Genomic DNA, 10,766 nt, shown 5'->3' on the forward strand with positions numbered 1-10,766 from the left:
AGCTTCAGAGCTCTGACTCTGAGTCTCATGTAACACCCCTTTTCAACATGAAAAAAAGTTGGAATGGGTGTAGCCCAAATATCCCTAATGATTGGGAGAAGGATCAAAGGAGAAGGAGGAGTTATAACAGAGAAGTTAGGATTTAACAAACGAGTATGAGTGTTGAAGCATTATATTGATATTTCTTTTAGTTTCCAGTGTCTTGGAGCAGCTTGAAGGAAACACCTGAAATTGTGGAAGTATAATCCATACCAAACTTAGAAATCTGTTCTATAACTACTTGTTAAAATGTACTTAGAAATTCATTGCTTTTGTATATATGTTATATTTCACAAGAAAAAAATGTTTTAAAAAAAAGGTGGTATTTTTATCCTTGTTTTGCAGACAGAATACTGAAGCTTGGGCAGGTTAAGGAACTTGCCAAAGCTGTACAGTGAGTAAGTAGAGGATTTAGATTTAAAACATGTCTGGCTATAAAGACTTCTGCTCCCTCATGTTTGTCCAGAAATCCACTTTCTCTCTCACACACACACTGGAGTCATCCCCTGAGCAAGAGAGCAAAGATAGAGTTAGGGGACATTTGCAGTCCTTTTTCTTATCCTACAAGCCATTTCTGCATTCTTCCTAGCTCCACGCATTGTGCAGAGGTTTGGGAATAAAAAAAAATGAGCCTTGCCTCTGCCTTGGTGGAGGAGACAGACGTGGAAACAGAAAACATGGAACAGAGACATGAACAAAATGACATGGAACAGTATCCAGACAGCCTCTGGGAAAGCGGCTCTGTGGGAGGGTGCGGACTGTTCATCTGGCTCTTTCCCACAGGCAGGCAGTTGCATAAATTGTCTTAGTGGACCTGACCCTGTGCAGATGACACAAAGGGCGGGCAGATTAGAGAGAGTTGGGCAGTCAGCCCTGGTGGTCTCGGGGTGCTAGTCTGAGTGTTTAGGGACTGCCAATGGGGCCCTTGAAAGCAGGGTCCTTGACAGTGGACCCCAGACAGACATCTGGGTGGCAGGGAGGCCTCAAGGACAAAGCCTCCCCCCATGAGCACACTTTTCCCAAGGCCAGACCTGCCAGCTATGGTCGCATGTCTAAAGCCCTTGCCACGCTTCCATGCGCGTAACAACTGAAGGTTCCATAGGAAATGAAGCTGTTGTGTCAAAAATAAACTCTCAAAAAGAAAAGTGAAAGCTGGTCCCTGAAACTGGGCAAAGGGGAGGTATTCCTGGGAAGGTAAATGCCTGAAAATCTTATTTGAATTTCAAAGGGCCCTAGTAATAGGTAACTGATAACTCATCTGAGGATCCTTTCCCCTCAGAGGCCGAAGAGAATTCGGCCTCATTTATCCAATCTTTCCTTACGACAGACCCTCTGGGACCTCTTTAAAGAATATCTCAGTTTTCATAGGAAAAATTAAGAGACTTTCAGGGACTTAAGTAGTTAGGAACATTAAACAGAAGAGCTTCAACTGGTTAGATAAAAACAAAAAAAACTGAGCCCTAAAGAGGAAACTCTATAAATCTACTATTTATCTGTAATTGATAATGGCAGGCTGCTATAAAAGACATCTCAGAAAACAAAATGATTCCTCCACAAAAGCGGGGGTGAGGAGGATTGGCGGGGATGCGTGAGTGTGGGGTGGAGTAGAAGAGGGGGGACGGACAAAGCCTAGACAAGAGAAGGAAAGTGATTATTTCATTTAAAGGTAACTAAAGCCCATAATCAGCAAATTCAGGACCCAACTGCCTGGGTATTCTTTAAACCAGAGTTTCTCATTAGAAACTAATTCTATAGACTGCATATATGAGAGTCACTTGGGAGAAAGGAAGCACCTGTTAAAAATGCCTGTTCCCTTGAATAGGGCATGAGATTTTGTAGGTTGGTCCAGGTTAGTGAGATGCCTCAATAAATCCCAGAGTGATTTAACAGTGAATAAAGAAGTATTTGCAAAGTTCCCTTGAGGGAATGAGGAGAAAGGGAAAATTCAACTTCCCCAATTGGAGAATTCCTGATATTCTTGCAAGCAGTGGGGACAACCAAATCAATAGGCCAAGCCCTAGATCTTGGGGTTTGTTCCTAAGAAACTTATCCCCACAAAGGATAGGCATAAGAGTCACCCCCAGAGAACCTCTTTTGGTGTTCAGATGTGGCCTCTCTCTCAGCCAACATGAAAAGCAAACTCACCACCCTCCCCCTCTCTGGGTGGGACATAACTCCCAGGGGTGAAAACTTTAATGGCAACGTGGGACAGAAATCCTAGAATGAGCTGGGACTCAGCATCAGGGACTGAGAAAACCTTCTTGACCAAAAGGGGGAAAAGAGAAATGAGACAAAGTTTTAGTGGCTGAGAGATTTCAAACAGAGTCGAGAGGTTATCCTGGAGGTTATTTATGCATCATATAGATATCCAGTTTATGGTGTATTAGAGTGACTAGAAGGAAGTACCTGAAGCTGTAGCACTCTTCTCCAATAGCCTTGTTTCTTGAAGATGATTGTATAAAAATATTTGCAACATGACTGTATGAATGTGAAAACCTTGAGTCTGATGTTTCCTTTGTCTAGGGTATGAACAGATGAGTTAAAAATATGAATAAAAAAACAAATAATAGGGAGAACAAAGGTTAAAATATATTGGGTAGGGCAGTGCAAAGGTGGCTCAGTGGCAGAATTCTCACCTGCCATGCCAGAGACCTGGGTTCGATTCCCGATGCCTGCCCATGCAAAACAAAACAAAACATATATATATATATATATATACTGGGTAGATGGAAATACAAGTGGTCAATGAGAAGAAGTGGTAACAGGGATGTTATGTATGAGTTTTTCTTTTTTATTTTTCTTTTTCTGGAGTGATGCAAATGTTCTAAAAAATGATCATGGTGATGAATATACTACTATGTGATGATATTGTGGGCCATTGATTGTACAGCATGTATGGAATGTTTGTATGTTAAGAATACTTGTGTTTGTGTGTTATTTTGTCAATAAAAATATATTTTTAAAAATGCATGTTCCTAGACCCCAGATTCCTAGATTCTAAGTTAGTAGAGCCCAGCAATCAATCAGTGATTCTTGTCCTCCCTAAAGTTTCATCAGTGTTCCTTAGAACAAATACAGTAATTGTTTATTGGTGGTTTGCTCCATCGTTCAACTTAATCACAGGATAAATTAATTTTCCCATAATTAATTTTTCATTCAGAAAAAAGTAAAGTGATATTTTAAAGATGGTAAAATTTTCATTCTAAAATGTTCATTCTAAGATTGCTCGTTCTTAGAGGGTAATTTTTCTATTTTCGCTGCTGTGTTTAAATTATATCTCAAGAAAAGCAACCTTAAATTGGAGAAGAAAAAAAAAATCATTGGTTAATTGGGAATGTAAGTCCACACAACCTTTCCGATATTGGCAGCAAAATGTACCAAAATCCTTCTAAAAGTTTGACTCATATTTTCCACTCCTAGTCATGTATCCCAAGAAAATAATGAATGAGAAAAAATGCATGAGTATGTGCAAGAATGTTTATCTTTCTGTACTGCATAACAGTGAAAAATTGGAAGCATCTAAATATCTGACACTAGGAGACGGGTTAGATAAATTGTGATAGAACCATATAAGAGATGCAGATCAATGTTTCTTGATGGGAACATGTTTAGAGTACATCATTGTTAAAGAGAAAGAGCAGATTTTAAACCCTTTATAATTCATTTTTGTAAAAACATTACAAACAAAAAATTTGGAGGGATAAAATACAAAATGTTAGCAGTAGTTATCTCTGCATGGTAGGGTTACAAGGAATAAAAATTTTTCTTTGTTAATTTTTCTAAAACTTTAAAAAAATACATATTATTTTTACAATCAGAGAAAAAGTAATAAGGCTGGCTCCATTTTATTAAAAAAAAATGAAGAAGCCATTAAATTTCATGACCCTAGGACCAGTTTAAAGTACCAATTCTATTGTCTCTAATATCACTTCCCTTTTTTCTGCAATGATGATGGTAATATCTGATCTTTTAACCTCAGAGGGGAGTTGTGAGATAAAATGTGGAACTGCTTTGTAAACTACAAAATGTGTTATAAAGTTACTGTATTATTAAGTTTTGATTTTCACATCAGAAACCCAAATTCATTAAATAACCAAATATGCAAACTTTTGCCATCAAAGCATAAAAAGTAGTTTTTCACCTTTTATTATGGAAAATTTTAACATATAAAATTATAGTAGTAAAATGGACAGTCACATACAATCAGCTGGCTTCAATATTACTGATGGCCCATCTTGTTTTATCTATTCTGTAATCCACTTCCAACCTCTCCCATTTCAACACAGAACCAGATTTTAAACTGATATTGAGCCTCTGCAACTCTCATGTACACAAAAGATTATTTCAGTTCTCCATTCCTCATCTAAAAAGACAGGATTGGACACGTTGGCAAATATTATAGTATGTGAATTATATACCAAGTTTTTAAAAGGCAGGAGTTAAATTATATGCAACACTTAACATACATCTCTGGCATTTAGAAAAGCTCATTATGGGAGAATTCCCATCCATGGTGCTTTGATAATTTCAAGGCCAAAGTCCTTAAAAACAAAACAGATGCACAAGAAACAAGCAACCAGAGGGTTAACAGTGACATACTGTGTTAAGGGCAGTTGTAGACGTGTGGTTGATATTTCCCCCCTCAATTTACATTGAAACTTTCAAGATTAATGTTAAAGCCATAATATACACTACTTTAAATAATAATAATAATAAAAACCTGTATCCAATCATATTATCTCTCCAGATTGTTTATCCTTAGGGGGCAAGAGATATTTCATCCAACTCCTGAAAAGTCCTAATAGGACTCCACTGTTTAAAGTACCAATTCTATTGTCTCTAATATCACTTCCCTTTTTTCTGCAATGATGATGGTAATATCTGATCCATCTGATGTCCATCCAAAAAGACATTGAGAGTTGATTTAATGCTATTCCTAAAGAATATACACACAGTTCATCAATGGGCCTTGAATAGAAGCCTTGAAGTCCTACAGACCAGGATCGCTTTTATTTAAGAAATGGAAAATAATGTGTTGGTGAGGATATGGAGAAATTGAACCCTTGTCCATTGTTGGTGGGAATGTAAAATTATGCACTCACTGTAGGAAACAGTTTGGTGATTCCTCAGAAAGTTGAATTCCTCAGAAACTAATACCATAGGACCCAAAGATTCCACTTTTAGGTATATATATCCCAAAAAACTGAAAGCAAGGACTCAAACAGGTATTTATACACCAGTGTTCATAGCAGCATAGTTCACAATAGCCAAAAGGTGGAAGCAATCCAAACATCAATCACCAGATGAATTTATAAATAAAATGTGCTATGTACCTAGCGTGGAATATTATTTAGCTTGAGAGGGTTCTGCTACTTATTACAAAATGGATTTAACCTTGAAGACATAATGTTGAGTAAAATAAGCCAGACATGGATTTCACGTATCTGAGATATATAGAGTAATCACATTCATTGAAACAGAAAGCAGATTAGATGTAAGCAGGAGCCAGAGGGAGCGGGAATGAGGAATTATTGTTTATGGGTGCAGAGCTTCTGTTTTGAGTGATAAAAAAGTTTTGGCAATGGAAGGTGGTGGTGGTAGCACAATATTATAAATATAATTAATGCCACTGAATCACACACTTAAAAATGATTAAATGACAAATTTTGCATTATACATTACAACAACAAAATTTTTTTAAAACTTCAAATGGTTAAAATATGAAATTATGATATATATACAGTATGTATATATATATACATATATATTTGTGGTTTTATATATATATATACATGTATGTGGTAATATATATATATAACCACAATACAAACCTTTTTTTTAAGTTGGGGGACAGGACCAAACAGGGAAGTAAACTGCTCTAGCATCACAAGGTCAGTGAGGAGGGAGTTCGACAATCTTTCCTAACCTTTTGCTCCTGTTAGGAAATACTTAAATTTCAAATTGGACCATGAGGTAAGAGCCAGAGAGCCCTGCGCAGACTTGGAGATCATTCAACATCACCACATGGTTTTGGTTTTGTTTTTTGGTACCACACGGTTTTTTTTTTTTTTTTATGGTTATAACTACTTTTTTTTTATTAATTAAAAAAAATTAACAATGAACAAACAAAAACATTAACATATCATTCCATTCTACATACATAATCAGTAATTCTTAATATCATCACACAGTTGCATATTCATCATTTCTTAGAACATTTGCATCGATTTAGAAAAAGAAATAAAAAGACAACGGAAAAAGAAATAAAATGATAATAGAGAAAAAAAAACTATATGTACCATACCCCTTATCCCTCGTTTTCATTTACCACTATTTCAAACTGAATTTATTTTAACATTTGTTCCCCCTATTATTTTTTTTCCATATGTTCTACTCTTCTGTTGATATAGTAGCTAAAAGGAGCATCAGATATAAGGTTTTCACATTAACAGAGTCTCATTGTACCACATGGTTTTAACAATACAATAAACACCCAGTAACCTGTGACTTGTGATGATGAAGATAAATTTGACAGCAAACTTTGGACAGACTCTTTTGAGACCCTGAGACTTCAAGAAATTCTCTAGAAGGCAATACAAAGCAGATAATGCGCTCCCCGGGAGCTGGAGGTGAGAAGGTTCTTCACATCGAGTCTAAGCTAATGACCCGATCTGGTAGGGACCAAGGTAAATCAGAAGACACAGCAAAAAATGACAGTGCATGTTGTCTAGAGCTTCACCTACTCCATGAGACCAATGGCAGAGAAGTTTATTGTATCTAGAATCTAAATTTTCTGTAATACACAATCTAAATCAACCTGTCTGGAGAGCTTATTTAAACAACCCACACACAGGGAGCCCAGAATGAGAAGAAGGCCTTGTAATTCTGTAAAGCTTAATGCAATTCTGTATAACATCCCGCTATGGTGGGTTGATAATTAAAAAGTATTGGCAGAGGGGTCAGTCTCTGTGGGGCCGCTCATGGTTGCACATCACCATGCACCTGGCACAAAGTAAAAATCATTGTTTCTCCTCTGAAGGGTGAACATTTATAGAATTCATTTCATAGATCTGGTATCACGGCAAAAGATGCTGGTCTAATTGAAGCCAATAGAGAACTAAAGGTCTTTATAGAATCTTGGTCCTGGAAAAGGTGTGGTATCATTAGTACCCATTCACCTTTCTACAGTAAATGCTCCTGGAAAGCAACTCTTGCCAAAAACCTTCGGACAATCCAGTATTGGCAAAGTCCCCTGAGGAATGGGAGAAAAATATGGAACTATTAAACCTTACCATCAGGGAATCTCCTGATACTGTGTCAAACTTTAGGGATACCCAAATCAATAGGCCATACCCTCGATCATGAGGCTTACTCTTGTGAAGCTTATGTAGGTAGTGGAGACACTTAGACTACCTATAGGCATGGCCTAAGAGTTACTTCTGGAGGACCTCTTTTGTTGTTTGATGTGGCCTCACTCTCTCTAAGCCCAACTCTGCAAGTGAAATCATTGCCCTCCCCCCTAGGTGGGACATGACATCCAGAGGTGAAAGCCTCCCGGGTGACGTGGGAGAGGACTCCCAGGGATGAATCCAGATCTGGCACTGAAGGATCACTAATTACATCCTGATCAAATGGGGGAAAAGAAATGTAATTAATAAAGTATCGGTGGCAGAGAGAGTTCAAATAGAGTCGAGAGGCTGTTTTGGAGGTTGCTCTTACGCGAACTTCAGTTAGATCTTGCCACCTGTCATAAACTGCCAACCCCCAACCTGGACCATTCCAGCCAATCCTAAAGAATACCTAGGGCAATTTATAAGATTCCACAAGGGTTCCAGGCACTAGAGTAACTTTCCAGAAACCTACAACCTCCAGATGGGTCCCTGGTCCAGATAAGTCCTGAAACCTAGCCCAGCCTCTCCAAAACATCAGATAATTCCGTCTCCCTACCCCATATTAGTGACAGACACTTCCAATATGAGAAATTTAGAGTTGCCATATCCCAAACACCCCTAAAGAGAGGTACGGAAAGATCAAAGTGATGGTGGAATGTGCCCATTTGAAAGGTTGTATCTACTCTAGAAAAGCCATGTTTTAATTCTAATTCCATTTTGTAAAGGCAGCTGTTTCTTCTAATCTCCATTCAGTACTGTATGTTTGAAGCTGTAATTAGATCATCTCCCTGGAGATGTGACTCCCTTGAGTGTGTATTGCATTCCAGCAGCTAGCAAACTAGAACATGGAGCTATACAGAGAAAATAGGATTTAACAAATGAATATGAATGCTAAATCATTAAATTGGTACCTTTTTTAGTCTCCGGTATTTTAAAGCAGCCAGAAGTAAAAATCTAAAATTGTGAAATTGTAACCCATGTTAAACTCTGAAATATGTTCTATAACTAATTGTGGTGTTGTGCTTGGAAATTTATAGCTTTTTTGTATATATGTTATTTTTCACCAAAAAAAAGGAGGAAAAAAAAGTCGATTGTGATGACAAAAAATTATTTAAGCCCTCTAGCATCCTATATCCCGGAGCAGCTAGAAGGAAAAATCTGCGAGGATTGTATGGTAGCCCATGACAAACTCTGGGATCTATCCTGTAACTACTTTTTGAAGAGTGCTTTGAAAACTACTGCTTTTTTATTTCTTTACTTTGTATATATGTTATAGCATAAAATTTTTAAAAAGTTAAAAAAAAAACTTTGTACAGTCCAATGTCAACATTGCATACAGCGAGTTGTCATTGGTACTCCTCAGATATTTTGGATAGCACCAAACACTATCCTGGCAGGAAGTCCACACACCCTTAATACACACTTTGTATCACAGAACTAGGCTTCAGACTCCTCGCCTTGGTCTGCTGGGAAATGCAACAGAAAAGGAGAGAAGAATGGCAAGGGTCTGTGGCATTTTTCAATGAAAATAGAAGCTCAGAGGTAAGAAGCCACTTCATATAACTGGCCGTGGAGTCCAGTGCTGCTAACACTGTTTTCCCTAATCAAATTGTTTAATGATAAATAAGCATATATATCTATTTTATAAATTAGTACTCTTGGAGTCCCAGAAATTAGGTAATCAGAGCTTCTAGTGCTCTTTGAACTCCTCCTGTCTTCCTCTTCTGAGCCCTAGCTCAGACTTAAGAGCACTGATATTCAGACCTTTACCAATTAATTTGCAGGACTTCTGGTGATGGTCATACCAAATCTGGATAGTCAAAACTCTTTGGGGGGTGGTAGGGATGAGGGGAAAAATCCTCCCAAGCTAAATAAACCTCAATAAACTCTCTAGGCCTCAGGTGACAGCTGGATAATTGGAAAGATGTTTAATACAACCAGAAAATATGTATCATGATCTCTTCACTCAAACAGCTTTCATTCAATTAAAGCCTAAAGCCCTTGGTGGAATAGCTTGCTGTTGATCTCATCTCAAAAGTTTACTCTCTGTTTCTAGTTACATTAACCAGACCTTTTCAGATTAACTTGCAGGAATGGGATGACATTCTAAAGCAGAATGCTGATAACATTTTACCAAGTGAGTCAGCTTATGACCAGAATAATATAAGATGATGAGTCTACGATGCCTTAAATGTCTTAATGACCATGAACATTATCTCCAAGGAGAAGAAAGAAAGAAATGGGTTGGTCTGCCTACTAACTTGGCTCAGGAATGCAAGAATTTAGAGGTAGAGAGACAGAGAAGTCTTGAAAGAATAAAACAGAAACAGTCTCAACTTCAAGAATTTATTCTACAGTAAATTGCCTTCAAGAATTTGGTACACAGGCACCTCCAGAATAGGATTAAGACCCATCCTGATTGAGGTGGGTCACACCTTAATTGAAATAACCTCATCAAAAGGGCCTATGAACAATGGGTTCACACCCTCAGGAATGGATTACATTTAAGAACATATTTTTCTGGGGTTCATACAGCTCTAAACCATCACACCATGTGACCCAACCATTCCAGTTTTAGGTATATACCTCAAAGAATTGAAAACAGGGGCTCCAACAGGTATCTGTACACCAACGTTCATAGCAGCATTGCTCACAATAGCAAAAAAGTAGAAGCAGCGCCCATGTCTGTCAGCAGACGAATGGATCAGCAAAATGCAGAACAGATTTTGGTACCGGGGGGTGGGGTGCTGCTGCAGTTTGCAAATACCAAACATGTTGGGATGGCTTTTTAAATGGATAAGGGGAAGAATCTGGAGGAGTTGTGAGAAGCTTGATAGAGAAGGCCTAGAATGCTTTGAAGAGACTGTTGATAGAAATGTGGATTCTAAAGACACTTCTGATAAAGACTTAGACAGAAATGAGACGTGTGTTATTATAGACTGGAAGGAAGATAAGCCTTGTTTTAAAATGACAGATAGTCTGGCAAAATTGATGAGTGGCTTTGGCTGGAACGCTGATTTTAAGAACCATGAACTTAGATATTTAGCAGAAGAGATCTCCAAATTAATTGTTGAAAGTGCAGCCTGGTTTCTCCTCACAGTTTATAGTTAAATGTAACAGAAAAGAGATAAGCTGAGAACTGAACTCTTGCTTACAAAAAAGACTAGAATTTGATATTTTGGAAAATTCTGGTCTTCCAGGAAGGGAGACCCCAGAGAATGGTGCCCCAAATGAGGTCTTGGCCAAATGTGGAACCAGCCAGCCATTTCAGAGAAAGCCAGTATTGGACATGGAGTTATCCAGGTAGGATTTGTGGAAACTCCTTATGTCTGATGG

At 37.9% G+C, this 10,766-nt stretch overlaps 1 pseudogene; it reads left to right on the forward strand.

Annotated features, from left to right (window-relative positions):
- The first annotated feature begins 955 nt into the window (after positions 1–955).
- LOC143683236 (transcription factor Dp-1-like) lies at positions 956–9,853 on the forward strand (annotated as a pseudogene).
- The last annotated feature ends 913 nt before the right edge of the window (positions 9,854–10,766 follow it).

This window comes from Tamandua tetradactyla, chromosome 5 (genome assembly GCF_023851605.1).
Source record: "Tamandua tetradactyla isolate mTamTet1 chromosome 5, mTamTet1.pri, whole genome shotgun sequence".
NCBI classification, from domain to species: domain Eukaryota; kingdom Metazoa; phylum Chordata; class Mammalia; order Pilosa; family Myrmecophagidae; genus Tamandua; species Tamandua tetradactyla.